At 34.3% G+C, this 12,493-nt stretch overlaps 1 protein-coding gene across 4 annotated transcripts in view; it reads left to right on the top strand.

Moving 5' to 3' along the window:
* The window catches only part of si:dkey-71h2.2 (low density lipoprotein receptor adapter protein 1), a 33,671-nt gene that overhangs the window by 395 nt on the left and 20,783 nt on the right, over positions 1-12,493 (top strand). The gene's annotated exons all lie outside the window — the stretch shown is intronic.

The raw sequence follows: 12,493 nt of genomic DNA, 5'->3' as shown, positions 1-12,493 counted from the left end.
ACTACCTGAACACCTTTTATTTGGCGTTTTACTGTTAAAATAGATAGATAGATTGATAGAGTAATTCTATTTGCTTTATTGTTAATATAGTTAGCTTTTATTTGTCTCTGCACTGTTTGAGATATTCATCTGTATATTTGATTACAGTTAATTTAGGAATTTACTGATGTGTATATTATATAGGATCCTTGCCTAATATTGACCCTAGTCTGGTTACTGTAAAAAGATCTCTTTCTCACTTTTTCCCCATGTGTGTAAGAAAATCCAATTAGATTGCATAGATGTTACCACTGAACGATTCAAGGTTGACTGGCTTTGTGAAATGTGTTGAAACTTGGTCAGGCTCGGAGAGACAGCTGGCCACGCTGTGCAAAGAAAATCACAGTTCCAACTTTCACACTTTCACTGACTCCAAATCACACTTCATCCATTTATGTTGTAATGATTGAATTAGTTGGCCGGTCCTGACAGCTTTTGTTCTGTCAGGAGGAAGAATCGAGTGCTCTTGTATGGAAAAGAGGGCAGTGGTTTTATGAGACAGCCCGTGTCACATCAGCAGTGACAGGCAGGAGCCTGAGGCTTGACATGCTGTCATTCTGACATGTGAGATGTGAAGTTCATGTGGCACTCTGGGGACAAAACATCCCTATTTCCACTTGAACTGTGTGCCAGGCATACAGCTGGGGGAAATCCGACTGTCTCTTGTTGCTGAGAGTATGTATATTTACTAAAAACCCAGAAAATTAGCATAATGAATTATTCAAATCAACAGTTGTGTCTTGGGAATTTAGATGTGCTCCCTCCAGATTAAATTTTAATGATTTGATCTCTAATGGCTGTCTGTCTTTCTAGCAATGCTTTGTATTTCAGAGACAGAGTGAGTAAGTGCACAAGGGTTAATTGTTGAGAACTTGACTAAAATTGCTTTTTGGTCTACTGGCAAGATTTCTCACAAAAGGAATATTATATAGAAAACTATATTGAAGATGATTCAAAATGTCAGTTACACTTTTTTAAGGAATAGTAAAAAGTAAAACTTTGATTTTCATTTACTCACCCTGTATGCATTTGTTTTCATCTGTTGAACGCATAAAAAAAGAGATTTTGAAAAATATATCAAAACAAAGACATGAATGATTTTATTTAGCAAGGACACATTACATTGATCAAAACTGACAGTAAAGACATTTGAAGAGCTCAGATGCAAAAGCCTTTACCGTTTGACTCATATGTGTAGGTTCAGGATTTGCAATGAATAGGTTCTTTTAATTGCCATTAAGTGAATTAACTGAACATAAACATATGAGCCTGAGAAAAATAGAAGAAAATTTCAATCGCCACTTAGAGGCTTTTGCATCTGAACTCTTCATTTAAAATGTTACAAAAGATTTTCATTTCAAACAAATGCTCTTCTTTTGAATTCACAAAACATTCCTAAAAAATATGTATCATTGGTCTTCAGCAGCTCAACTATTTCAACATTGATAATAATAAGAAATGTTTCTTGAGCAGCAAATCAGCATATTAGAATGATTTCTGAAGGATCGTGAGACACTGAAGATTAAATTACATTTTAAAATATATTAAAATAGAAACATATTTTAAGTTGTAATAATGTTTCACATTTGTTAAACGATTATGTGTTTGAAACACTCAGAGCATGCAGTTAAAAAAAAAAAAGATTAAACTTTTGTGCTTCCATACAAAACAACAGTGAAATTAATTCAATATTTTTAACTCAAAGGGGAGCAAATTCTAGTACAGCATACAAACAAGTGAATAATGAACTGTTTTCGTGCTGTCTGATGAATATTCATGGGAGGCTGGTGTTGTCTCTCAAGTGTGCATTTGACTTGATGAAGGTCAGAGTTTTCACTGGCACTCATTAAAAGTGAAATTTCATGTTTTATGTTGCCAAAAGAGAAAGTTCAAGCTAAAATATCACGTTTGTGCTCCTATAGATGTCTTTTTTTATTCAGAGGGTTGGTGTGTGTAATGTAATTCACACAGAGAGAAGTCACTATCAATTCTCGTTTTGTCATTAAAATTACATTGACAGTTCCAAAGGTCACATTAGTTGCTGCAAGTGTTGGACGCCCTTCCCGGTTTTTACACTCCAAGCTTTTGCAATTTCCAGTGTAATAACCACTGGGTGGGAAATAACAGGTTTGAGCAGTAACTTCCCTTCTTATCTAAAGTAGACATAAAGAAATAAACAAAATTGCTGTTAATACTTTACTGTTCAATCATAAATCAGTATGTCAGACCCTGTACAGCGGGTACAGTTGTGTCAAGCAGACATTCCGGCTTTGGATGAACCATGTTACAGGAAGGATGTCAGCAAATTTATTCACATGTTGTGACCAGGCGCAGTGTGAAGGACAGGGAAGTTACACTGACATCAGAGAACTGGTCTCCGTGTGTCATTTTCAATTATGAGAAGTGGATAAGGTGACTGACACACACAAACAACGTGGATAGAAAATTCTTACACACACTGAAGCCCATATGCATACATATGCTCATGTACACCACAGTTCAAGAGCCACTTATGCTCTTTATTTGATCAAAAATGCATAAAATACAAATAAAATGTTTTTTATTTGAAAATGTCATTTATTCCTGTGATTGCAAAGCTGATTTTTCAGCATCATTACTCCAGTTTTTCCAAAAATCAATCTAATATGCTGAATTGCTGCTCAAGGAGCATTTCTTATTTTTATCAAATTTGAAAGCAGTTGTGCTGCTTGATGAGTTTTGGAAACATTGATAAATTTTTTCTGGATTAATAGAAAGTTCAAAAGAACAGCATTTATTTAAATATAAATCTTTTGTAACATTATAAATGTCTTTACTGTCACGTTTGAATGTTGGTTAAAAAAATCAGATCCCACTTTTGAACAGTCGAGTACACATATACGCATATTTATAATGAAGAAAATTATTCTATACAGCATGGAATCAATGAATATGCATGTGAGCTCATTTTAAGAATGTTTTCTGTGAAAAAGCAGAATTTGTATTCTTTATCATTTACTCTTCTCATTATTTTTGATTTATGGTTTCTTGTGTCAAGTTTCATTGCTAGAAAGGGAAGGATTCTTGGCTGTTTCCGTTAACATTCCCTACATTTTATTATTCAGCCTATGCTTGTTTAATCATTTATTATACAAATTAGAAGCTAGTGTCATATAGCATATTCTTTATATTCATTTTTAACTGACATTTATTTTGATATTTCACCCATATCGATTTTGTTTTACTAAATACTTGGAATAAGTATAAATCTGCACAAAGTTCGTGTTTCATTCATTTCTGCTGGTAGCTGGGGTTCAAGAGTATCTATTGTGTTCAAGGTTAGCTGATAAGCAGTTGTTTCCTCTGTGAATTCTTTGTTTCATGTGCTATAAAGAGGCTATTTTGTGTGCTTTCTGACTGCACTCGAGGTGGTTGTTAGATTTTTCAGATGGGAGCTCTTGTAATAAAGAAGTCTTTGTAGTCTTTTTCCACAACAATAAGCACCAGCGTTCATACAAATTGGGTGAAAAACGCACATACGCAACCATTTTTCTAAATCAAGAGTGTGCAATGCTGTGTGAAAAGACCCCATTAGGTTTTATAAGGGTTCATTTCAGAGTGTGTCCAGCAATGGACAGCTTTATGAAGACTGAGACTATCTTTCCTCTCCCTTAATTAGGACTCAATTCTGACCCGGAAGGCACATAGGGCAAGAGAGAGAAATAGACACACTCCTTTATTACTTCTGGCCTCGGTGACTCCCAAACATTGTTATTGTGATCACCCACAGACACTGTGACAGCCGTGTGCAACAGCCTGTCTGCCTTTAGTCGTGTCTCAGCACAGGCTGCTCAGGTTCAACAATAAAGGTTGGAATTTTGTAAAAAAGACATTAGACCTTATGCCCTAGGTGACAAAATCAACCTAGCCTGCCTGTGAATCAGGACCTGAATAAAGTAACAGATGTTCATACTGCATATTTTTAATTAACATAAATTTACCACTTGCTCAATTTACTTAAAATTTTAAATTAATTAAAATGAAATAATGCAATCTGATTTAATCATGTGCAATCTATTTAAATAAACAGAAGTTTCTTTAATGCATTTGCATTGGGAGTATATATGAATACTTTTCATGCTGTTGATGTAGCATTACAAATTGGGGAATTTTCTGTTACCAACATGTAGAGGTGGGTGATATGGCTAAACTTATATAAAAATATGAGTAATTTTATTTCACGGTAACGATATATATATCACAATATAGTTATTTTTGCTGTAAATAAGATCTTTATGATATCAACATTTTTGAAACCATATACATTTCATAATTCTTGTCACCAGTGTCAGTAGTATCACAATAAACTAATACTAAACTAAATTTATTAAATTATAATTAAATTATTAAAGTTACAAAAGTGATCTAGCCAAGAGCAGTTAGAGATTTTCTCTCTTTTACTGTTTGATTAACATGAATGACAGGCAGCAGGAAAAATAGACTGCTGTCACTTTAAGGATCCAACATGTGTTTTCTTTCTCAGCTATTTGTTTTCACTGAAGTCCTAAATTACTGTGCTTATGAGTGTACTTGCAAAGACAGGCATTTTGACACATACAAGTGTGTGTATTTAACCGTTCAAGGCCTATAAAGCGGTAAAAATAACGCAATACTGCCACGCTCTATGAGCACTGTCTCAGAAACAGTCTTTCAGACAGCGCACGCATATAGCGAAATGACTTCTCTTTTGCTGCTGATTGCGCTTGCTTGTATGTGCAAACGTTAAGTTTTCGTGACCACATAGCACAGCAACGTCACGTGAGCATGTAACCGTGATAGAGACGATAGTCGTTGACACATTTCTACCGGCTAATTGTGTATATATTGCCAACCCTACCTGCATGTTTTACATGGGGCATTAAGTAAATCAAAGTGGTATTTATGTGTTTTTGAGCAAAATATCTACATTCTAAAACCTTTTGAGATTAGGTAAAAATGATATAGACACTGGTTTATAGCTTCCTTGAGATCACTTAGCCTACTATATTTCCAAACCATTGAAATTTCAAAACGTTTCAAAACAATTGTTGCATGACAATGCCTTGTTCACTGAAATAACATGGAAGGTCGATGGACACACTTTATGCCATTGGTTGGAAACAAAAGATTCGCAAAACATTATGAAGCTTTGCAAAGCAGTGTTTTGAACGCACGCATCACTAATGTGCACTACTGCTAATTGCCAGTTAACTGACTTTGATTTCAGATTAAGAAACCCCATTTTCAATATTTGGAACCTCTTCCTACCATTGTTCAGCCAAACAATTTTCTTATGGATGTAAATATCTGGATGTCACTTTGAAATGCCATGGGCTGTGCTTTTTTGATGTATTCAAAAGTGAATATTACATTTTGACAGTTTCTTTGGATTTTTTTTTCCTGGATCAAATATAAATGCATTCAGTTTGAACTGCCAGCTCTCACATCTGTCAGCAAAGAAAAATTTAGCTTCTTATGCCTTCTTTTTAAACCAAATGACAACCAGTCTCTCTGTTTTCCCCTGTTCTTTTGATTTGTTTGCTTGTTACGTATCTCTCAAATCACTAACAAATAAGAGCAAAATCCCTTCAGACCTCAGAATGGTCTCTCTCTCTCTCTCTCTCTCTCTCTCTCTCTCTGTGTCTTGGTCCTTCTGTCTTTGTCATTATTTTTCCTTAGTGTCTGTGAGCATAGAGACTCCCTGTGGTTTGTTCCCTGCAGGTTATGAATAAAAGAGGAGAAAAGGATTTTGGAGAGAGAAACGGATGCACAATGTGTGTATGGCCACACTCAAGATACAATCCGCAAAAATCAAACAAGGAATCAGGGCCATGCTTTACAATAAAACTTCACATTCATGTTACAGTTTACAATTAGATGCAATGGTATTGTAATTAATAACTTGTAATGAGAGTAACATGAACACTGTAATTTAAAATGTTAGGACTGTGATATGTTGGCAATGGGTAAACATTTCATGAATTAATTTCCTCAAAATAGAAAAAGCATGCAAATCAGAGTGGTTTTACCAAGTACAGGAATATATGTAATTAAATATTATTTAAAAAAATTAATTAAATTAAATTTGTATTAATTTAGTTTAAATTATCATATAATACTCAATTATATTAAGTGAATATTAACAGATATTATCATGAGTAGAATTACGTAGCAACAAAACTAACGCAGCAACAATGTTACAGTATTAATCTATATATTATTGAACTGTAATTAACCCAAATTATTTTTCTGTGAACTAGTTAGTTAATATACTTAGATATTAAGTGTTCAACTATTTTAAGTTCTTTCACATTGGTATCAAGAGAGAGACCACAAGTGATTTGAAAGTAACACCAATATTTTGCAATAGACAGATGGTGAAGTAAACTTATATAATGTGGCTCTCTGAAAACTTGATTCTGATTGGTCCATTATGGCATGCAGTGGTTGAATACAGTATTTTCTGATATTCACCATTGTCCATGGCAACAGTGTATATAAGTGTATATATTGTCCAGTAACTGAAACAGACACTACTTTTATGTCTCTTGTATCACACTGCATACTTGCTTTCTCTTGTTTCATACAAATCAGTGTTGTATTGACCAATCAGAATAAAGGACTGAATAATAAATAGTGTTTTATTCTCAGGTAAAAAACATTATTAGGGAAGTTAAGGTAATGTAGGGTGAGCTTATTTTACAGTGTATAATTAATAAATGCATGCACGAGTTTTCCCTTAAACAAAACACACACCTTTGCTCTAAACTCATATATGCAATAGAAAGTGGTTCTTTCTAGTCATTCTTTGAAGTTGCATAGGATTTTTCATTAATCTGAACCTGCGTTATCTCAGATAGACTGAGAGAGCGGTCAATGATACAGGCCTCCTAAATATTGATTTTCTTTGTTCTCCTCATGTTCACCAAAACTAAACAACATTATACACCTGCATTAGATTATACTGATCCATTGCCATATACAAGCATTGATATTACTTATATAAAAATATTTCCCTTAGTTGAGTCATGGAATGTGTTGACAACATTCAATTCTTATTCCTAAATTATGTTTTGCAAACAGTTTTCTTTGAAATATTACCGTTTCTTTCTTGAGAACAACTCTCAGCTCTCCCATAGTTCTCCCAGCATGCAGAGAAAGATGTAGAGAAAGAGTAATGCACACACTGACTGCATGAGAATCAGCCGTCACATCCTCCCACAGAGCGATCCGTGACATCCAAACCTTCCTTCCTGTTTGACAACCTGGACATGCATCAGGGAGAAATTTGACACTCGTTCTGTCTCTCTTCCTGTTTCTTATTCTCTGCGTCTGTTTCTCTTTCTGTCCTTCCTGCTCGTCTGACAGCTCTCTTTTCCTCTGTTGATTTTAGGTGCTTGTGGTTTCCTATAAAATATTCCCTTGTTAAAAAGCAGTCTTTTATTCTATTTCAGTCCTTCCCTGCTGCCAGCATTACCCCTAGTGAACCTTGTCACTGATAGTCTCTCTTCGTCTGTCTGTCACTCAGCTACACTTGCTCTCGGTGTCTTTTATCTGTGCTGTTGGGCTCAGTGGGATTCAAACGGCTCGGCTCAGTCAGACTGAGCACCTGGAACTAGAGTTGATCAGATTGACGAGCTGACTGTTATGAGTATCAACCAACTTTTATGTTTGATTATAAGTTTCATACGCATAAGGAGAACATTCTATTAATAACTGATAAAGCTTTTATACGATTGACATTTGGACAGTGTAAAGCGAGATTTTCTGTACAAAACTATTTTTTATTTTATTTTAATTTGATTAAAGGGAGTGTTCAGAAATATGAGGTTTAGTGTAAATTCTATTCTTTCCTTTGACTTTGGGTTTTCAGAGACCCCTATGATGTAAAAATGTAGTAATTTGAACCTTCACCAAAGAATCCTGAAAAATATCACAGAAAATATTAAGCAGCACAACTTTTTAACTGTGATAATAAAAAAGCACCAAACTTTTGTTATATATATATATATATATATATATATATATATATACATATACATATACATATAAAATAAAAAGCATTAAACAAAAATAATGTAAAATGGGGAAAAAGTTAAATAAAAATACAATTAAGCAAAAAAAAAAAAAAAAATTAAAAAGCAGAATAAAGAAAATAAATGAGAACCCAAATATAATGTAACTTTTTTGGGGGAGGATACCTGTAACATGCTGAGATTTTTTTTTTTTTCAACAGTTCTCACAAATTTAAAAAAGTCATGAAGAATCAACTTTCAATATTAGTGTAATAACAGTGTAATGCTTAGATGTGACCGAACCTCCTCAGTCGATCAGAAGGCATGCTGGAGTAGTGTTCATTTCATCATGCTGAGCTTGCTGCTGTACTGCATCTATCCTTTGGCAGCGTCTTCAGCATTTTGATCTTTAACCTCAGCCATTACTGAGTGCAGGCAGGGTGTTCAGAATGGAACCAACTGAAACCCACCAATCGGCAGCACATGGAGGAGCTGCATTAGTGCCAACCCCCCATGGGACACCACTTAGAACATACACACCAGCTGAGGCCCTGTGATACACAAGAGCCTGTTTCTCATAATTAGACATCATCGTATTAAGCCCATACAGTTTTATTCTATTACTGGGCTCTTAGAGGAGGAATCTCTGGTGAAGGTGTGTCTAAATATTCACTGGACAATTAGATTAAACTGTTATCTATTCCATTAGATACATTAATCTAACACCAAAAGATGAAAGCACAATGACCAGCCTGCAATATAAAATGTTCAAAAGAATAGTTTATTCAAAAATGAACATTTTCTGAAGATGTACTCACCCTTGGGCCACTCAAGATGTAGATGAGTTTGTTTTTTCATAGGAACAGATTTGGAGAAATGTAGCATTACATCAGTTGCTCACCAATGGACTCTCATTCTGACGGCACCCATTCACTGCAGAGGATTCATTGGTGAGCAAGTGATGTAATGCTCAATTTCTCCAAATCTGTTCTGACGAAAAATCAAACTCATATCTGAGGGTAAGTTTTGAATGAACTATTCCTTTAACTATGATTTACCCATCTCATATGGTTCAGTCAATATATGGATTTCTACATGCGTTTCCCAGATCATTTTTCTTGAAACTATGTGTTCCCACTCTCTCTTATCTGGCAACACATCCTGCTGAAAAGCAGACCTTGATGAATGGTTTTAAACATGACCTTTGCATATAGGTGACCTACAGCCAATAGTGTTGCCCGCTTCCTATCAGGACAAAACTATAAAAAGTGCTGAGTAAGCACCCATAACTCATAGACTCTAGAATGAGCCATATAAACTTTTATTTATTTTATATATTCTTTGAACTTGGACTTGTATTTTAACTCTATGTGCTTTTCCAATACTTTTCATGCATTGTTTTTATGCATTCAGATGATTTCAGAAACAAGTTAAAGGTGTGTGTCTGGCTTCAGATACAACTGAGGAGAAAGGCCTTTTGTGACATACAAAACATGTTTACGTTTTCTTAAAACTGAATGCTAATGTGCAATGCTGTTCAGTATAAACAGAACCTGAGAGCACAAAGTCTGAGCCGCTGTTGTGCTGCTGATAAGACTCAAAGCTTCTGTGATTTTGAGAAAGAAACATTTTGCATTGCATTTGCATTACACTGAGATCAAAAAAGCAAATAATCCACATTTCATGTTTGAGGATTTGAGGTGAAAACGTCTGTATGATAAATGTTTATGCTTTGTTGTGAACATTTAGTAAAACTTAAGAAGGAAGAATGGCTTATTTTTTAGCAGCTGAAGCTTGGACACTTTTTTGAAAGTTAGTTTACTTGATGTGTGATGTGCAAAGAAAACTAGTAAAAAATATTTGTATGTGTCATTTCCAATCATGCAGTAATTTTGTATAATATCAATTATTTATGTGTAAAAGAGCTATGAAATTATCTCTATGAAAGTCTGCCATTTTATCACAAAAATGTTAAAAATGTAATTGTAAATAAATGTATGCTCTATGTTGATAAGGTAGCCCGGGTGTATTAGTTCCCATTGGTTGGCAAGTCAAGCTGGGAGTCATTAATTCATTCAGATTTGGAAGAAAATTCCCCTTGTCGCCTTGAGGCAGGAGATGTTGTCTTTCTTCTTTCAGTCATACTGTAAGACAGACCTCGCGTTCTGTTCATTAATTCCATTCGCGCTGTCATGAATATGAGTGATAACACTCGTAACTACAGGCCTCTGAGACTGAGAACATTTTGGAGTAAAAGAAACTGTGAACAGAGATGAATGAGGGTTATTTTCACATCATTCTCTAGTTTTAATCAGCTGTTTGAATAATAAGATTAAGTCGCATTAAAAAAATCACTCTGGCTCTGAATTTATGTATTTTTTAAAACTGTGGGTCTTTATGTAAATTTTAAACTCTATATCAGTTATAACGTTTTTTGCATTTACCTCAGAATCAAGAAAAGCACAGTCTCTTTTATTTTCTATAATGCAAGTTTTATATATTTTTATATTTCGTTAAATTATTTTCACATTTTCTGAACATTATTATGCGTATAGATTATCATGTAAAAAATGGTTACAGGACTGCACAATAATAAAAGATGTTAGATTTATGGTCTATATTATCTGCTGTATTATCATTCAGAAAATATGTAACATTCATTTTAACATTGTTATATACATAATTTGACGATTATAATTCTTTCCCAGAGTTTAGTGTGTGCTATTCTGACTGCTGATGTTTAATAACAACCCCCATTGTAGGACTGTCTTATGCCCAGTGACTTTTGTTGCTAGGCAACGGAGCTTGGTCTGACACTAGCGTGGTTGTCCTGAGCAGAGAAATTTGATGAATATATTGCATGATCAACACAGCTCAAACAGCTCCGGCTCTGAGAACCCAAAATTAAATATTGACACCTTCCTGTTATTCCTCCTCAGCAATGCACATGTCTCTTTCACTCTTAGAAATAATGGTTCTAAATAGAATCAACAATGCTTCACGGCTTGATACGAGATGAGCACCTTTGAGTACACCACCAATAACTTAAACAAGTTTGTAATCACTCATATAGCCAACTCAAGTACCATACATCAAGAAATGAAGCTTCTTCAATGGTTTTTTGGAGCACCTTCAGTTTTTAGTGTGAATTCCACTTATGGGCTGATGGAATCAGTTCTATTCCCAAACTCCTCTTCCCTCCCTCTCCACCAGATCATGTCCTATATTCTGTCAAGGTAATGTCCTAGATTCTTCCCAACACTCATTATTTAGACACTAAATGGCAGAGCAGAGATCAGAGGCCTTTTATTCAGCTGCTGTCAGCACAAAGTAAAACTGTTTATTTTTCTTTGATGGCTCGAACCATTCAAGTCTGAGGTATTTTATATTCAACAATATGTACGTGATCCATAAAAATGCTAGTGCAGAATCATTCCAGGAATCTAGGCATTTGATTTACTCGTTGCTATGGGCAACTGTCCTGCCCGTGTGTCCATGTGTGAGCTCATGTTTTAATTAATCATCTCATCATGTAAATGCAGTCATTATATTTACTGGGATTCAGCAGGCTTGAGTATTCATGTGACTTTTGAGTGTAAATGAGGCCGTTAAGTGATTACCAAAATGATTACCCTTAAAAGTTAAAGGGATAGTTCACCCAAAAAACTAAAATTCTGTTAACATTTGACTCACCTTTATGTTGTTCCAAACCCGCATGAGTTTCTTTCTTCCGCTGAACGAATCAGTTAATGATCTCCATGGAAAAAATAGTATGGAAGTAAAAGCGAAAGTTCATTTTTAAAAAATAAAGCCTAAAATGACCTTTAAAGAATGTTGTGTATATACATTCTTATTATGTGAGCATATAAAAACCTTCCAGCAAAATTTTGAGGTTTGTTTCTAAAAATAAAACCTAAAAATAACCCTCATAAAATGGTTACCCTTACCAAAAAGTAGTATACTTCAAGTTTATTTTATTAAGTATACTTAAGTAAAGTTCAAGTATATTTTTAAGTATACTTTATGTAGTAAGTATACAAATATCAGTGTACTAGTAGTATACTCGTAAGTGTACTATTTCAATACTCCTTGGGACTAAATTGGCCCACTTTCTAGTATATAAAAGTATACTTTTAAGTATACTTTAAGTATAACAGTAGTAAACTTTGAGTACACAACTAGTTTACATCAATGTTTTTAGTTTGTACTGCAACTACACTTTAAAAAAAAAAAAAGTTTAAAAATTTTTTTTTTTTACAGTGTATACTAAAAGTGAACTTATAGGTATACTGATAGTTTACTAATTAAATACTTGTAGTAGCATTTTTAGTACACTTAGAAGTATAGTCTCAGTAAACCACTAGTTTAGTAGATTTATACTGCAAGTATACTCGTAAGTTTTCTTTAAGTGAACTTTACAT

This window comes from Onychostoma macrolepis, chromosome 20 (assembly GCF_012432095.1).
Source record: "Onychostoma macrolepis isolate SWU-2019 chromosome 20, ASM1243209v1, whole genome shotgun sequence".
Taxonomy (NCBI): Eukaryota; Metazoa; Chordata; class Actinopteri; order Cypriniformes; family Cyprinidae; genus Onychostoma; species Onychostoma macrolepis.
Note: the sequence above shows the minus strand (reverse complement) of the source record. Positions and strands in the feature narration are given on the sequence as shown.